Genomic DNA, 19,078 nt, shown 5'->3' on the forward strand with positions numbered 1-19,078 from the left:
CATCCCCTTACATTACTACTGCCCTGATGGTCTAGTGACCTCTTCCACCTTCGGTAAATCCGGACATATGGTAACCCTATGCAGCACTATATTGTAGCACTATGTACCATCACAGAGTTTCAGTGGCAGCTGATCTACATTTTCCACATATTGCAGTCACTGACAGTGGACTAGAGCAGCAGCAGCCAAAATGTTTAGTATTCCGAGCCATAGATATAGTTTTCCCAGATTAGTAGTGGAGAGTGAATTTTCTTCCTCTCCTCTCAGATTGGCATTGATTTGCTGTCTCCCGCCCCCACCGACAGGCAGGCTCTTCTACACTTACATGCTTTAACAGTATTCTCAGCCCTCGACCTCACCTCCCTGGCCCACTTGCCACCAGCTTCAACCTTCCCACCTGTTTAACTGTAGCTGCAGCAGGGTAGGAAGCACAATAACATTTTCAAGCTTTGCATTTCTTAATTCTTTACTTTTTCCATATAAGGGATTGATATTCAGCATGGTATAAGCAGGCAAATTGCCCTTGCAGAAGTACCATGAGACTACTGCTAGAGGGCAGCACCACCATTTTGAAACCTGAAGCCAACAAAGGAGTGGAAAGGGCACATCTCCAATCCCGTTCCACTACACACTAGGGCGGTGATAGTGAACCTATGGCACACGCGTGCCAGAGAGGGCACACAGAGCCCTCTCTGTGGGCACGCGCACCGCTGGTCGCCTCACCCCGTTCCAGCCCTCCCTCCCACCCACCCGGCGTCAAGCATTCCTTCGTCCCTCCCTCCCACCCGGCACCAGCCCGCCCAGCCTCCCTCCGAGCAGAAAATTTAAGTCTTCCCTTGTCGCTGTTAAAGCCGCATCAGTAGTAGCGGTGAAAGCGTGCTGCTGGTTCGGCGCACCTTCAGCCTTCCGTCTCTTAAACTCTGGTCCCGCCCTCATTTCCTGTTAGGGCGGGACCAGAGTTTGAGAGACGGAGGCTGAAGGCGCACTGAACCAGCAGCACGCTTTCACCACTACTACTGACGCGGCTTTAACAGCGACAAGGGAAGACTTTTAAATTTTCTGCTCGGAGGGAGGGAGGCCGGGCGGGCTGGTGCCGGGTGGGAGGGAGGGACGAAGGAATGCTTGACGCCGGGTGGGTGGGAGGGAGGGTGGTCTGGTGCCTGCTGCCAGGTGGGTGGGTGGGAGGTCGGCCTGGTGCTGGGTGGGAGGTCTGTCGGCCTGATGCTGGGTGTGAGATCTGGTGGCTGGGAGACCTGGTGCCGGGTGGCCTGGTGCTTGGGTGGGAGTGTGGCAGGCCTGGTGCTTGGGTGGGAGTGCTGGGTGGGTGGATGGCTTGGTGCTGGCCTGGTGCTGGGTGGGAGGTCTGGTGGGTGGCCTGGGTGGCAGGCCTGGTGGGTGGGAGGTAGGGAGGCTTGGTGCTGGGTGGGTGGCAGAGAGGCCTGGTGCTGGGTGGCTTGGGTGGGTGGCCTGGTGCTGGGTGGGAGGTAGGGAGGCTTGGTGCTGGGTGGGTGGGAGTGCTGGGTGGCCTGGTGCTGGGAGGGAGGGAGGCCTGGTGCTGGGTGGGAGGGAGGCCTGCCTGCCTGCCTGGTGCTGGGTGGGTGGGTGGGTGGGAGGTCGGCCTGGTGCTGGGTGGGAGGTCTGTCGGCCTGATGCTGGGTGTGAGGTCTGGTGGCTGGGAGACCTGGTGCCGGGTGGCCTGGTGCTTGGGTGGGAGTGTGGCAGGCCTGGTGCTTGGGTGGGAGTGCTGGGTGGGTGGATGGCTTGGTGCTGGGTGGGAGTGCAGCAGGCCTGGTGGTTGGGTGGGAGTGCTAGGTGGGTGGATGGCCTGGTGCTGGCCTGATGCTGGGTGGGAGGTCTGGTGGGTGGCCTGGGTGGCAGGCCTGGTGGGTGGGAGGTAGGGAGGCTTGGTGCTGGGTGGGTGGCCTGGTGCTGGGAGGGAGGCCTGGTGCTGGGTGGGTGGCAGAGAGGCCTGGTGCTGGGTGGCAGGCCTGGTGCTGGGTGGCTTGGGTGGGTGGCCTGGTGCTGGGTGGGAGGTAGGGAGGCTTGGTGCTGGGTGGGAGGCCTGGTGCTGGGTGGGTGGCAGAGAGGCCTGGTGCTGGGTGGCAGGCCTGGTGCTGGGTGGCTTGGGTGGGTGGCCTGGTGCTGGGTGGGAGGTAGGGAGGCTTGGTGCTGGGTGGGAGGCCTGGTGCTGGGTGGGTGGGTGGGAGTGCTGGGTGGCCTGGTGCTGGGAGGGAGGGAGGCCTGGTGCTGGATGGGAGGGAGGCCTGCCGCTGGGAGGGCAGGGGGGAGAGGAGGGTGGCTGGACATGGGCGGCTGGAGGGGAGAGGAGGGCGGCTGGAGGGGAGAGGAGGGTGGCTGGAGGGGAGAGGAGGGTAAGAAATGAAGAAGAAAGGAGGAAAGTAAAGAAATAAATGGAAAGGAAGCCCTGGAAACGGAGTTAAGAGAACAGATAGAGAGCAGCAGAATCAGCGACTAGGACCAATATGGATAGAAAAACAAAGTCACCAGACAACAAAGGTAGAAAAAATCATTTTATTTTCATTTTAGTGTTCGGAATATGTCCAATTTGAGAATTTACATCTGCTGTCTTATTTTGCACTGGAAATACTGGAGCTGTAACAACTTGCAGAAATGATTTATAATGAAAGAAAATCATGTTATTTTTTTCTCACATACTAGTATAATATTTTCAATGATGTCTGTTTATATGCGCCATGGCTGGTGTAAGGGGGTGTGGCAATCATAGGGGTAGAGTCATATGTGGTGACCCCGCCCATAATGAGTACCGGCACGTTGCGATAAATAATTAGATTTTGAGTTGCTGTTTGGGCACTCGGTCTCTGAAAGGTTCGCCATCACTGCACTAGGGGTTCACCTCTGGCTAAGTCCTTGGGAGTCTGGGGGATGGAGACCTGGCTAGGGCTTGGATATGAAGAGGGAGGTCCTTAAAAGAGGGATTGGGGGGGGGGATCTGAACTGGGGGGGAGGGGGTTGAAGAACAAAATTGGGGGATCAGGGGGAGCGGAAAGGTGGGGTGGTTATGCAGATCTGAGAGATCCCCTTATGCAGGTTGTGGCCGATATTCATCTGGGATCCACGCTAATGTCTTATGCAGGTCCTGGCTGAGTATTGGCTGGGACTTGTAGAAGTATCAGTGACTGGCACATGTCTGGACATATCTGGATATCCAATGCTGGTGCCCAGAGATGGTCTGGCATTGAATATCCAGGGGTGATATGATAGAGGTATATACAATAATGAGTGGAGTGGAAAAGATAGATATGGAGCGTCTGTTTACGCTTTCCAAAAATACTAGGACAAGGGGGCATGCGATGAAGCTGGAGTGCAGTTAGTTTAAAACAAATAAGAGAACATTTTTCTTTACTCAGCGCGTGATTCGATTCTGGAATTCCTTGCCGGAGAATGTGGTTAAAGCGGTTAGCTTAGCAGAGTTTAAGAAAGGTTTGGACGGTTTCCTGAAGGAAAAGCACATAGAATTTTATTAAAGGAACGTAGGGAAAAATCCACTATTCCTGGGACAAGCAGTACAAAATGCTTTGCTCCATGGATCTTGTCGGGTGATTGTGACCTGGATTGGCCACTGTCGGAGACAGGGTGCTGGGCTAGATGGACCTTTGGTCTGTCCCAGTATGGTGATGCTTATGTCTTATGTCTCTAATTTAGCCAGCAATAGTCAGCACTTAAATCACCCTCTTCAATGCTGCGTTCGGCACCTAACCCTTACCGTTCAGTGAATCCTGACTGCCCCAATTTGACTGCCCCTATCGGACCGACCGTTCACTTGTCTATTAGATTGTAAGCTCTTTGAGCAGGGACTGTCCTTCTATGTTAAATTGTACAGCGCTGCGTAACCCTAGTAGCCCTTTAGAAATGTTAAGTAGTAGCAGTAGTAAAATATGTCTGTCATATACAGAGATATTCAATGCCGGTGTCCAGATGTGGCCTGACATTGAACATCTGGGTCTAATTTAGCTTAAAAAAAACCCCACTGATCACTTCCAGCTGAATAGTTTTTTGCTCTATTACCCATTTTATTTTTTCAGCATGTCATTTATGTTTTCTCAACCTCTTGCCATCTTCAAGGGCCCTTTAACTAAGCTATGTAAGCGTCTATGCGCACCCAATGTGCGCCAAAATGGAGTTACTGCCCAGCTACTGCGTGGCTCTTGCGGTCATTTCATTTTTGGCGCACATCCGATACATGCGTCTGAAAAAAAAAATTTTCCGGGCGCACATAACGGACGCTCTGTCCCCCCTCCCCCCCCAGGGCAGATGCTGTATAAAAATGTTATATATTTATCATATTTGATACACTTAGGGTTACCATATTTGCCCTAAGAAAAAAAGGACACATACCCCGTCCCCTGTCATACCCCTTCCCCGCCCCAACCCCCTGTGCAAGACTTCAATGGAAGTCTCGCGAGGCTGCCGCTTGAACTGTTATATCGCAACTGATCCCTAAAATATAGTTTAGCGCTTTGGCTTTGCAATATGGGACACAGACGGTTACCGCTAAGGTTGGCTGGCGGCGCTGGCCCCTGGCACACGCACAGATGCTGCAGCCTCGTCGTCGGGGTTATGGCGGCAGCTGCAGGCGGAAGGCGGCAGGCAGTAGCAGTGAAAAGTGCTGCGCCTGCGTGCAGGAGGAAGGAGGATCATCATCAGCTGATCAGCAGGCAGGCTGGCTGGCACACGCACAGACGCTGCAGCCTGCGTCGGCCCATGCCGCGTGCGTGCATACTATAGGTCAGGAGGAGTCAGGACAGGCCATGTGATGACCCGAACTGAAGAAACCCAGACAAATCCAGGAAATTCAGAAACCCGCCCGGACTCCCGACGGCGCCCTCAAAAACAGGACATGTCCGGGGAAACTGGGCCGGGCCCGGGGCAAGGCCGCCCCCCTTGGAGGCCCGGGCCCGGGGAATTTTGTCTGCCCCCCCTCTCGGCGGCTATGGACACCATTGTTGTGATGACTTTTTTTTTAGTCTCCTGCTGTGCTGTATCTGTGAAGGATAGTTCTTCTGTGCATGTGGTGTTTGGCATTCCACATGGAAGAACAAATAATATGATGTCCCAGAGAACAATAAAAGGAAGAACACCTTGGTGACTCAGCCCCTTTGCCTTTCTTGATCTCCTGATTCGATGCATTCACTGGTTTCAACATACTTCCCCCAGTGCAGAATGCATGTGACATTTGACCAATCCTGGTCTAGCCCAAATCTTTCCATTCCAGGAGGAGATCATGGGGGTGCCAGGGAAGAGCCGTAGGGAAAGGGCTCAGAAAAGGGAGGAGCAAAAGGAAAGGAGGGAGGCTCTAAATCCAGTTGAAAAGGAAAGTTATTTGCCCATAGATGCGGGGGAGCTTAAGCAGCAGTTTCCTCACTTCCCGAGGGAGCAGGCAGCGTATTCCACGCTCGAATATGCCTGGGAGAGTTCATGCCAAGGGGGAGGTGGTGGATCCACGAGATTACAAGAGGACCTTGTGAGGCTGGGGGATTGGGCGTCCAAGTGGCAGATGAAGTTCAATGCTGACAAGTGCAAAGTGATGCATGTGGGTAAGAGGAACCTGAATTACAGCTATGTCATGCAAGGTTCCGCGTTAGGAATTACGGACCTAGAAAGGGATCTGGGAGTCATCGTGGATAAGACGTTAAAAACGTCTGCCCAGTGTGCTGCCGCGGCTAAGAAAGCACACAGAATGTTGAGTATTATTAGGAAAGGAATGGAAAACAAACACGAGGATGTTGTAATGCTGTTGTATCGCTCCATGGTGTGACCGCACCTTGAGTATTGTGTCCAATTCTGGTCGCCGCATCTCAAAAAAGATATAAAGGAATTAGAAAAGGTGCAGAGAAGGGCGACGAAAATGATAAAGGGAATGGAACGACTTCCCCATGAGGAAAGGCTGAGAAGGTTAGGGCTCTTCAGCTTGGAGAAAAGGCGGCTGAGGGGTGATATGATAGAAGTCTACAAGATAATGAGTGGATTAGAGCAGATAGATGTGAAACGTTTGTTTACACTTTCAAACAACAACAAAACCAGGGGACACAAGATGAAGCTAGAATATGGTAGATTTAAAACAAATAGGAGAAAGTTTTTCTTTACTCAGCATGTAGTTAGACTCTGGAACTCGTTGCCAGAGAATGTAGTGGCAGCAGCTGGCCTTACGGAGTTTAAGGGGGGTTTGGACAGAATCCTGAGGGAAAAGTCCATTGAACATTATTAAATAATTATTTTTTTTTGGGGGGGGGGGGGGGTTGCCGGGTTCTTGAAACCTGGATTGACCGCTTTCGGAGACAGGATGCTGGGCGTGATGGACCCTTGATCTTTTCCCAGTATGGCGGTGCTTATGTGGGCCTGTGCGCGTCCAATATACACGTCTACACCAGCGCAGGCCACTTCTCGGGGCAGCTTAGTGTAAGGACCCCTTAGTCTTTTAATTTTTCTTCTTTAATTGACCTCCTTCTTATATTGCAACTCCTCCCTTGGATATAGTGGTCTTAGGAGGATTGCTTTTTTTTCTTTCTTGGTATGTGATATTGGTTGTTGAAGATTATTTCCTTCCATTTTTCTGTAACAAATAGTTTAACTTGTATGGTTATTTGATACTGAAAACAAATAACTAAAAAAGAAACCAAAAGAAAGACCATTAAAACTCCACTATAAGAAAGGAGTTGTATCCTACAAAAATACACAGCTATTCCACTACTTCTGTAGCGATTCATCACTTCGTTAACAATACTCAACATATGCTACATAAGGCAGACTTTTCTCCACAGAGCTTATAATGGGACTTGACATGCCGCCTTTCTGAGGTTTTTGCAACTACATTCAAAGCGGTTTACATATATTCAGGTACTTATTTTGTACCAGGGGCAATGGAGGGTTAAGTGACTCACCCAGAGTCACAAGGAGCTGCAGTGGGAATCGAACCCAGTTCCCCAGGATCAAAGTCCACTGCACTAACCACTAGGCTACTCCTCCACTCATTCCACCAATAAGAGCCAACCTCATCAGTGATGTCACAATGGCTTAAAGTCCATTGCACTAACCACTAGGCTACTCCTCCACTCATTCCACCAATAAGAGGCAACCTCATCAGTGATGTCACAATGGCTTGATTGCCCGATACTTGGCTCACTTCTGATATTGTGATGTCATAAGAGAAAGGGAAATGGGACTTGATATACCGCCTTTCTGAGGTTTTTGCAACTACATTCAAAGTGGTTTACATATATTCAGGTACTTATTGGAGGGTTAAGTGACTTGCCCAGAGTCACAAGGAGCTGCAGTGGGAATTGAACCCAGTTCCCCAGGATCAGAGTCCACTGCACTAACCACTAGGCTACTCCTCCACTATAATGCAGATAAACATATAGAACAAAGGAGACTTTAGGAATTTCAGGACCCCTTTTACTAAAGCTCGTAGGCACCTATGCATGTCCAACGCATGTCAATTTGGAACTACCAACTGGCTAATGCATGCCCCGGGCGCTAATTCCATTTTTTACGCACGTCTGATACACGTGTTGGAAAATATTTTTTATTTTCTACCGCGTGGCGCTAAACGGGTGGTAATCGGCAGCATACGCACAATGAAAATTACTGTCCGGTTGATGCGTGAGACCTTATCGCTAAGTCAATAGGTGGCGGTAAGGTCTCAGGTCCAAAATGGATGCAAGCCAATTTTTATTTTGCCGCACGTCCATTTTCAACCCCCAAAAAAGACCTTTGCAGGCACGATGAAAAATGGACCTGCGCCCATCCAATACACGCGCCTACAACAGTGCAGGCCATTTTTCAGCGCACCTTAGTAAAAGGACCCTTCATTTATTAAATCATAAAGTGATGTGGTAGCCGTGTTTTAATCAGCTACACTGTGATCAGGAGAACTAGGGGTTAATATATCAAAACAGGCTCACAGAAGTGGTGGGTTTCAAATTATTGCAAGCAAGGAACAGTGTTTCTGTGTGCTCCAAGCCTTGAGTATAAGCGGAAGAGGACTGCAAACAAACATTTTCCGGAGATGGGAAGGCAGTAGAACGAGAGGACATGAAATGAGATTGAAGGGGGGCAGACTCAAGAAAAATGCCAGGAAGTATTTTTTCACAGAGAGGGTGGTGGATACTTGGAATGCCCTCCCGAGGGAGGTGGTGGAGATGAAAACGGTAACAGAATTCAAACATGCATGGGATAAACATAAAGGAATCCTGTTCAGAAGGAAGGGATCCTCAGAAGCTTAGCGGAGATTGGGTGGCAGAGCTGGTGGTGGGAGGCGGGGTTAGTGGTTGGGAGGCGGGGCTAGTGCTGGGCAGACTTCTACCGTCTCTGCCCTGAAAATGGCAGATACAAATCAAGGTCAGGTATACACATAAAGTAGCACATATGAGTTTATCTTGTTGGGCAGACTGGATGGACCGTACAGGTCTTTCTCTGCCGCCATCTACTATGTTACTATGTGTTCTGCCTGTAGACAGCAGATGCGTATTTCTATTGGGGAAAATGCCTTTCCCCAACGTATTCAAAAGTGTGCCACAAATTTGTTGGCTGGGGAACGTTTTCAGCTAGCTGCTGACGCACGAGAGGTAATGATACCAACAGTGTTACAGAGAGAGAGGCTGTAAGAGCCAGCAGTTCTTAGGAATTTGGCCAGGGCAGACCTGAAGCGATGAAGAGTTGAACATTGACATAAGGAGAAGCGAATGCTGGAGCAGCAGAAGACACGGACTTTTACCTTATTCAGGGATCCTTTTACAAAGACGCACTAATCGCTAGTGACGTCCATAGAAACATATGGGCGATTCTAACGTTAGTGCGTGCTTATTTTTAGCGTGTGCTAAAAATGCTAGTGCACCTTTGTAAAAGGACCTGTTTTTAATTGCCTCTTCTAGACCTCTTTCTGACTCTGTCATACGGGGGACTAAAGGTACTTATTTCATATAACAGATTCTGTATAGTTTCTCTGACCTCCATTGTCACCCAATCATAAGGGGGTCTGTTCTGGGGTGGCATTAGGAGCCGTAATTGAAAACTAATTCCCATAACTACTGCTTTCTGTCCAAAACTGAGTGTCACTTGTATGTGATCTACCTTAGGCTAAATGTTAGGTAAGGAGAAAATAGAATCAATAAAAATAGAGACAGAGATAGGTTTAGATAGATAGATACATTTTATTCCTTACCCAAAGACAAGTCTTCAAGTGGATACAAATACAGACATCAGATTCTGGTTTCATCCGCACAGGGCTTCGCCGTCTGACAGCTTTGGAGAAAAGACTCTCAAACTAAGCCAAAATCCCCCCTCTTTTATACACAAACCTCTCCATAGAAGTGAATGGTGAGAAACCTTGCTCCTAATCTTTCTCACTTTCTGAGATCATACTTTCCCATGCGATCTGCTATCTGATGTACCCACCTCCTTTGGTTCTCAGCTACTGCTAATTATCAACATGTTTTGGGAAGCGTTGAGATAACAGTTTCACATCTTCCGGCTGCAATACGTCTCATACCTTTCTCATGAACTCTGTATTACCTCTGTAACATTGTATACCAAAACTAATAAGCTCCATTTTATTCATCTGATCTTTCATTACAGGTGCTATATTGGATTTAAAAATTGTACCAATTTTGTATCAGGACTCATTGTTCAGACCTGCTTTTTGCAGATTCTCAAATATTAAATCACTTGCTTGTTCTTTGGCCTAGTCAGTACTTTTTAGCAGTTTAGGCTGTTTAAGGTATGTAAATTGACCCACCACTATTCCAGTGGATGGATCCCAAGCGGGGACACATATTAACTTACAGGAAAAGCAAGTCCTTGCTCAGCCGGTCATAGATTTTTAAACCTAGCTGGTATTTTTACAGCCTGAGTCCTAAAATCTGGCCTTCACCCTTCCGGTGGGCATCCAGTGAGGGCCTCTTGCTGTAGTATAATTATACAGACCCCTCAGTGTTTGGTTAATTCACAGGCTGAGAGTAAGTACATATCTTCTCTCCTCCCCCCCCAATCATCATACAGGACATCCCAGGGTTGGTAACTGAGCCACCCCCTTAAATCAAGGATCTGACATATTAATGAATCACTGGATTTCGGCTGCATCTCTAAACACAGGGAGTGTGCTTGCGAGTCCCCGGAATGACAGCACAAAATGCTTAAGACCTGAATTATTAGAACAAGAGAACCCCCTGCCCCTTAAAATAGAAACTGCTCTCACATTTCGAAGAGTCTGAGGCTGGCTGCTGGCCTGGAACTCACAGGACTCTTTCCAACAGGCTGCGAGAAAAGCTCACAGTGCCCTGTAACTGCTGCACTTTGGCTTCCAAATACTCACAGAAAACCCACGTGGTATTACTGTGACGTAACACAGAGAGCAATGGAACATTAAAGGCAGCACAAATTGCTGAGAGAAAAGATCATTGATACTGAAAGGTGCTTTAACAGCATGGAATCGGATATCCATCAATCAACTAGCAATTTCCATACTCTTAATAAGAATATAAGAGTAGCCATACTGGGTCAGATCAATGGTCCATGTAGCCCAGTATCCTGTTTTCCAAACAGTGGCCAATCCAGGTCACAAGTACCTGGCAGAAACCCAAATAGTAGCAACATCCCATGCTACCAAATCCAGGACAAGCAGTTGCTTCCCATGTCTGTCTCAATAGCAGACTGTGGACTTTTCCTCCAGGAATTTGTCCAAACCTTTTTTAAAACCCAGCTACGCTAACCGCTGTTACCACATCCCCCAGCAAAGAGCTCCAGAGCTTAACTATTCTAATACTTAGGAACTGTAGACTGGCCTCTTAAATACCTTGAACAAATGGATGTTTGAACAACAAAACTCCTTGCGCCCATGAAGTAATTTATAAGAATCAGTGTATATCAGCATATCTTCTTATACTGCCAAACTTCATTGGCTTCTGATCTATCAAAGAATTTTATTTAAAACAAGCTTGCTTGTTTTTTCAGATTTTGCATGATGGTACTTCAGAATTACTAATAAATATACTTTCTATTACTTTGCCAAGATTGTCTTACATGGTTACATAGTAGATGATGGCAGAAAAAGACCTGCACAGCCCATCCAGTCTGCCAACAAGATAAACTCATATCTGCTACTTTTTGTGTATACCTGACCTTGATTTGTTTCTGCCATTTTCAGGGCACAGACTGTAGAAGTCTGCCCAACAATAGCCCCGCCTCCCACTACCAGCTCTGCCACCCAATCTCAGCTAAGCTTCTGAGGATCCCTTCCTTCTGAACAGGATTCCTTTATGTTTATCCCACACATGTTTGAATTCTGTTACCGTTTTCATCTCCACCACCTCCCGCGGGAGGGCATTCCAAGTATCCACCACTCTCTCCGTGAAAAAATACTTCCTGACATTTTTCTTGAGTCTGCCCCCCTTCAATCTCATTTCATGTCCTACTACTACTACTATTTAGCATTTCTATAGCGCTACAAGGTGTACACAGCGCTGCACAAACATAGAAGAAAGACAGTCCCTGCTCAAAGAGCTTACAATCGAATAGACAAAAAATAAATAAAGTAAGCAAATCAAATCAATTAATGTGAACGGGAAGGAAGAGAGGAGGGTATGTGGAGGCGAGTGGTTACAAGTAGTTATGAGTCAAAAGCAATGTTAAAGAGGTGGGCTTTCAGTCTAGATTTAAAGGTGGCCAAGGATGGGGCAAGACGTAGGGGCTCAGGAAGTTTATTCCAAGTGTAGGGTGCAGCGAGACAGAAGGCGCGAAGTCTGGAGTTGGCAGTAGTGGAGAAGGGAACAGATAAGAAGGATTTATCCATGGAGCGGAGTGCACGGGAAGGGGTGTAGGGAAGGGCGAGTGTGGAGAGATACTGGGGAGCAGCAGAGTGAGTACATTTATAGGTTAGTAGAAGAAGTTTGAACAGGATGCGAAAACGGATAGGGAGCCAGTAAAGGGTCTTGAGGAGAGGGGTGGTATGAGTAAAGCGACCCTGGCGGAAGACGAGACGGGCAGCAGAGTTTTGAACCGACTGGAGAGGGGAGAGGTGACTAAGTGGGAGGCCAGCAAGAAGCAGATTGCAGTAGTCTAAACGAGAGGTGACAAGGGTGTGGATGAGGGTTTTGGTAGAGTGCTCGGAAAGAAAGGGGCGGATTTTACAGATGTTGTAAAGAAAGAAACGACAGGTCTTGGCAATCTGCTGGATATGAGCAAAGAAGGAGAGAGAAGAGTCAAAGATGACCCCAAGGTTTCGAGCTGAGGAGACAGGGAGAATGAGAGAGCCATCAACAGAAATAGAAAACGGGGGGAGCGGGGAGGTGGGTTTGGGGGGGAAAATGAGAAGCTCGGTTTTGGTCATATTTAATTTCAGGTGGCGTTGAGACATCCAGACAGCAATGTCAGACAAGCACGCTGAAACTTTGGTTTGGATGCAAGGTGAGATATCAGGGGTAGAAAGGTAGATTTGGGAGTCATCAGCATAGAGATGGTAGGAAAAGCCATGGGATGAGATTAATGAACCAAGGGAAGAAGTGTAGATAGAAAAGAGGAGGGGACCAAGAACAGAACCCTGAGGCACGCCGACAGGCAGAGGGATAGAAGTAGAAGAGGATCCACCAGAGTGAACACTAAAGGTGCGGAGGGAGAGGTAGGAAGAGAACCAGGAAAGGACAGAGCCCTGGAATCCAAGTGAGGACAGGGTGTCGAGAAGTATGCTGTGATCGACAGTGTCAAAAGCAGCGGAAAGATCAAGAAGAATGAGGATAGAATATTGACCTCTGGATTTAGCCAGTAATAGGTCATTGGAGACTTTAGTAAGCGCAGTTTCGGTTGAGTGGAGAGGGCAAAAACCAGATTGTAGTGGGTCAAGAATAGCATGTGAGGAGAGAAAATCAAGGCAGCGGCGGTGAACAGCACGCTCAAGTAATTTGGAGAAAAAAGGAAGGAGGGAGATGGGTCGGTAATTAGAGGGACAAGTAGGGTCGAGTGAAGGCTTCTTAAGGAGAGGTGTGACCACAGCATGTTTAAAGGCAGCAGGGACAGTCACAGTGGAAAGTGAGAGGTTGAGAATGTGACAGATAAAAGGAATAAGAGCAGGAGAGATGGCATTAAGAAGGTGGGTGGGAATGGGATCAGAGGAACAGGTGGTACATTTTGAGGAAGAAAGGAGAAGTGTAGTTTCCTCAATACTAACTTCAGGAAAGGAGGAAAGGGAATGAGGGGAAGGAGAGAGAGGGGAACGGACTAGTGGAGGGAGAGGTGGTGAGGTAGAGAAAGCAAGGTTTATCTTTTGAACCTTGTTGTGAAAGAATTCAGCAAGGGTCTGAGGAGATAATGAAGGGGGAGTTGGGGGAGGGGGCACCTTGAGGAAAGCGTTCAATGTGGTGAAGAGAAGTCGAGGATTAGAGCCAAGAGAGTTGGTCAGTTGGATATAATAATCCTGTTTGGCACGTAGAAGAGCAGATTGGAAGGAGGTCAGCATGAACTTAAAGTGTAAGAAATCAGCAAGGGCCCGAGATTTCCGCCAGAGGCGTTCGGCGGAGCGGGTACAAGAACGTAGGTAGCGGATATTAGAAGTCAGCCAAGGTTGGGGTTTTGTACGCCTTACAGGGCGGGTCATCAAAGGTGCAAGAGTGTCTAAGGCAGAGGATAGAGTATTGTTGTAAGAAGAAACAGCCTCGTTGACAGACGTGGATGGTGCCACAGTAGAGAGGAGGTTTGAAACATGGGAGGATAGAGATGAAGGGTCAATATCGTGAAGATTCCTAGATAAATTAGATAAGATAGGACGGGACTGGGAGGGAGGAGATTTAAGTGTGAAAGTTATAAGATGGTGATCAGAGGAGGGAAGATCAGAGGCAAGGAAACTAGAGGGTGAACAGTTGGAGGAGAAGATGAGATCAAGACAGTGACCATTTTGATGAGTGGGGGAGGTGGAGCATAGTTGGAGATTAAAGGAGGATGTTAAAGCGAGTAACTTGGAAATATAAGAGTTGGAAGGATCATTAGCAGGAATATTAAAGTCACCAAGGATGAGAGAGGGGGAGGAAGGATCATGGAAGAAGGCAAGCCAGGCGTCAAAGTCACTGAGAAAGGATGAAAGGGACTTATCAGGGGGACGATAAATGACTGCTATTCGAAGAGGCAGAGGAGAGAAAAGGCAGATAGAGTGGACTTCAAAGGAGGAAAAACATTGAGATTGAGGTGGAAGAAGGGGTTGAAATCTGGAGGAGGGAGAGAGAAGTAGTCCAACACCGCCCCCACGGCCAGCAGGGCGAGGAGTATGTGAAAATAGATAACCGCCATGGCACAGGGCTGCGACTGAAGCAGAGTCATCAGGGCAGAGCCAGGTTTCTGTTATGGCGAGCAGATGGAGGTGACACGAGATAAAGAGGTCCTGGATATAGGCGAGTTTGTTACAGATAGAGCGGGCATTCCAAGGGGCGCAAGAGAAGGGCAGAGAAGAGGAGGGGAGTAGAGAAATAGAGATGAGGTTAAAGAGGTCGCAGTGAGATCTGTAGAGTTGGGATAATAGTTGGTGAGGGGGGCCAGGATTGGGATTGATGTCACCGGCTGAGAGTAAGAGAAGGAGTAAAAGAGAGCGGAGGAGAGTAGGAGAGGTGTGGCCACGAAGGCGTCGAAGGCGAGAGGTATTTAGGTGGAATGGGGAAGACAAAATGGATGGAAGAAAGAGGCGGAGATTAAAAGCCAAGAGGGAGGAAGAGGGTAGGAGAGAAGGTGAGGTGATGAAGTCGATGGATGGGCAGTGAGTTCCTGTAGCGGAGAGAGATAGGGGTGAGGGAAAAGATTAGGAAGGGACAGGGCTAGGAAGAGAATGTGAATAGGGGCCATAAATGACTGAGGTACTTTAGCAACTGGGAAGAAGATTAGATGTAAAGAGAAAAATGCCCCGGCGTGCGGCACCTAGAGCGGAGGCCCTGAGTGGATCGGAGTGGACCTGGGTGTCACCCCGGAGAAGGCTGTAAGGATATGCAGATGAGCTGCAAGTCCTCCACAGCACCTGAAAGGCAGCCGGTGTTAGAGCTGGGCACCTCTCAGCTGATGAAAGGCTTACCAGGGGTTAGGCCGAAGCCAGCATTCCTCCCCCTGAGGGTCGCCTGATCCTAGCCAAAAAGCACCTGGAAACTCTGTATACTTGGAGCAAGGGCCCTGGGAAGATCTGGGTGGAACTGGAGTCACCCCGGATACAGCTGTGAGGAAATGCAGAAGGGCTGCAAGTCCTCCACAGCACCTGGTGGGAGCGCTGGGCACCTAGAGCGGAGGCCCTGAGTGGATCGGAGTGGATCTGGGTGTCACCCCGGAGAAGGCTGTAAGGATATGCAGATGAGCTGCAAGTCCTCCACAGCACCTGAAAGGCAGCCGGTGGTAGAGCTGGGCACCTCTCAGCTGAGGAAAGGCTTACCTGGGGTTAGGCCGAAGCCAGCATTCCTCCCCACTGAGGGTCGCCTGATCCAGTTCTACCGCCTTCGCATCTCCGGAAAAGGTTCATTTGCGGATTAATACCTTTCAAATATTTGAACGTCTGTATCACATCACCCCTATTACTTTTAAACCGCACGAAAAAGCCCAGTCACCGGAAACAGCCTGGCATTGATTATCCGGGCTCAGCACCAATCATGGGACTTGGCTGACCTGCCTCCCGTGGGCTGAATATCGGATGGTTTGTAAACATTACAACATCGCTGTACCAGAAAAGCTCTGGGATCATGACCCTGAGACAGTGGTTCTCAACCAGTGTGTTACCAAAAATTTAACAGACACCCTTATGCTTTTCTAATTTAAATAATTTTTATTGAAGAAACAAACAAAGGGGAATGGGACTTGATATACTGCCTTTCTGTGGGTTTACATACTATATACAGGGAGTCAGTAGGCAGGCAGCAGACATGAGAGTAATCCAGGTACAGGCAAGGTCAGTAGGCAGGCAGCAGACATGAGAGTAATCCAGGTACAGGCAAGGTCAGTAGGCAGGCAGCAGACACGAGAGTAATCCAGGTACAGGCAAGGTCAGTAGGCAGGAGACACAAGAATAATCCAGGTACATGCAAGGTCAGTAGGCAGGCAGCAGACACAAGAGTAATCCAGGTACAGGCAGAGTCAGTAGGCAGGCAGCAGACACGAGAGTAATCCAGGTACAGGCTAAGTCAGCAACGAAGAACAAAATAGAGGAGAAGCACACTACTGAGCAAGTACCACCTACCAAAGTAGAAGCCAAAGCAAGGAGTCTAGGGAGAGCTCAGCTGATAAAGTGCTGGCGTCTGACATCAGCAGGGAGAAGGGGCATAGCCATAGGACAAGAACAGGGGACGGAGGAACTGGAAGACCAATAGGAGAGAAGCAAGGGAAGCCAGGCAGAGGAAGAGCAGACCCAGGTGGGTGGAAGCAAAGCAATCAAGGAGCCTGGAAGTCAGGCAGAGAGAGAGAGAGCAGAGCCAGGTGCATGGAAGCAAAGCAATCAAGGAGCCTGCAGCCAGAGAAGAACTACACACACATGGCTCAGGGCTGTGCCAGTCAAGTGTGCATGTCGACAGGACCCTGTGGAGCCCGAGGACACCACTTGCGTAGAGGTAGGGGACATGACATAAATAATAGCAACAGAATCTCAAACAGTAGCAACATTCAATGTTCCACTGCACTAACCACCAGGCTACTCCTCCACTAGCAACATTCCATGTAGAATCTCAAATAACAGCAACAGAATCTCAAATAGTAGCAATATTCCATGTAGAATCTCAAATAGTAGCAACAGAATCTCAAATAGAAGCAACATTCCCAGTAGAATCTCAAATAGCAGCAACAGAACCTCAAATAGTAGCAACATTCCATGTAGAATCTCAAATAGCAGCAACATTCCAAGTAGAATCTCAAATAGTAGCAACAGAATCTCAAATAGTAGCAACATTCCATGTAGAATCTCAAATAGAGCAACATTCCATGTAGAATCTCAAATGGTAGCAACAGAATCTCAAATACTAGCAACATTCCATGTAGAATCTCAAACAGTAGCAACAGAACCTCAAATAGTAGCAGCATTCCATGTAGAATCTCAAGTAGGGAAAGGGAAATGGAATGATATATGTGGTTTTTGCAATTACATTCGAAGCGTATGCAGGTCCTTATTTGTACCTGGGGCAATGGAGGGTTAAGTGACTTGCCCAGAGTCACAATGAGCTGCAGTGGGAATGGAACCCAGTTCCCCAGGATCAAAGTCCGCTGCACTAACCACTAGGCTACTCCTCCACGCCAAAGGTTCAGTTAATCCAACAAACATTTGAGTTGCTCAATATTTTACAGTTTAATTCCCTGTCCTAACTCCCCTCCTCTAGGTTCCAAATAAATTTTTTTTGTTTGTTTGTTTATGGAGGTTCCAAAGAGAACAAAATGAGTTGTACAAATATAACCAACGTAGTCCAAGAAACCCAGATCAGGCAGAGCAAACAGGAGGAAACTCTAGGAAGGAACAGCACAAGCAGTGACCTGCCCTTGGGCTGCTTCGGTCGATCAGCAAAGCCTCTTGTTTTCCTGGGCTACACAAGAGACTGTTGTAACAGTGTTTTAAACACAATTGTTTGGCTACAAAGAGTGCAATTGTGACCCCTGAAGCAGGCAGGTTCTGCCAGCTAAACACGGACCAGGTTGGATCCTTCTATTCAAGCTGCGGAAAAAGGGAGTCGGCACTGACGTTGGCAGGTGTATCTGGCACATGGTGGGAAAAAGGTAGGCCCTTCTTCTTTTTCAGGAAATGGCCGCACGGCAAGTGAAACACTTGCCGCGTGGCCATTTTGGGGTGAGTCCTTACTGTGGCGTAAGGACTCCTGCGCTAATCTGGTGGTAACCAATTACTACCAAGTATGCACCGCTGCTACAAAAATTAAAATATTTTTGTAGCTTCGGATATGATGCGCGCTGTGGGGTGGGAACTACCGTCAGGCTGCTGTGGTAGCCCTGCGGTGCTTCCTTTTTAAAAACAAAGGGCCCTGTTTACTAAGATGCGCTAGTGGTTTTAGCTCGCGCTACTCCTATGGGTGTTTCTAGCATTAGTGCGTGCTAAAAATGACAGCACGCCTACAACGCGGCTCAGTAAACAGGGCCCAAAGTGTTTTTAAGCACCATTTCCTGTGTTGGATCGTTCTTTGGTCAACCTCTACTCTCTTCTGCTTGTCCAAGAAACCCCCACCACCCCCCCCCCCCCCTCTAATGAAACCTCATTTAAGCACAGACTTAACCTAAATATACAAAAAAAAAAGAAAAAGAAAAAACTTCAGTCATAGAGGGACGACTCTGATATCTCCTCCAATCCTTACAAAACAAGCATGTTGGATGTTATTCCAAACAACTGTGAAGAAGAAAAATTAAAAAAAAAAAAACCTTCTTCTCATCACATTTAACTAACCATCAAATAGCATTAAGCCCTGGGAGAGAGACTTTGGATATAAGAGTCCCAAACGTGCAAAAAACAACAATTCTTTTCTCTTTTAAGTAACATCCTAGCCCTATATTCTCCATTAACATCAAATGACATCTATGCCAAACCCAATTAGGTGGGCTGCTTCGCAAGTCCAAACACTTAAGAATCACTTTTTTCCCCAGCAAACCTGCTTTAAGTACTAGCTCTTGTTAGAATTCTGCCCGGGAACAGAGCAGAGGAGAGCAATTGAAGATTTGACTGAGCCAGGACCTGCATTCTGTGAGCTCTGTGTGTCCAGAACTGGGTCATTCACTGGCAGAAACACGTGACGCCCTTTTGTGATGAGATTCAGCTGAAACTGGCAACAAGGAACCACTATTTACTGAAGCTTTCAGGAGCTCAGCTACGACATCCTTGTTCTTTACAATTTCATTGTAATTCAGCTGTTTCATCTGTTCCAACCAAAGCTGATAAACCCCTGATGCAGGCCGGTGTGGCCGAAACACGATTCGTGTCGGGCTTTTATTGATTTTAATAAAGACATTGTTTGGGAAGACATTACATGAGAGAGGACTCTTTTTTGGATCCACTGTGTGTAACTGGTGTTCTTCATTTCTCCTGTGGAGAGATCACCTTCTCTGGTTG

At 48.1% G+C, this 19,078-nt stretch overlaps 1 protein-coding gene across 2 annotated transcripts in view; it reads right to left on the reverse strand.

Annotated features, from left to right (window-relative positions):
- Positions 1 to 19,078, reverse strand: part of LOC115467337 (solute carrier family 22 member 16-like) — a 108,089-nt gene that overhangs the window by 78,361 nt on the left and 10,650 nt on the right. The window lies entirely within an intron of this gene.

The sequence above is a fragment of the Microcaecilia unicolor genome, chromosome 3, assembly GCF_901765095.1.
Source record: "Microcaecilia unicolor chromosome 3, aMicUni1.1, whole genome shotgun sequence".
Classification (NCBI taxonomy): domain Eukaryota; kingdom Metazoa; phylum Chordata; class Amphibia; order Gymnophiona; family Siphonopidae; genus Microcaecilia; species Microcaecilia unicolor.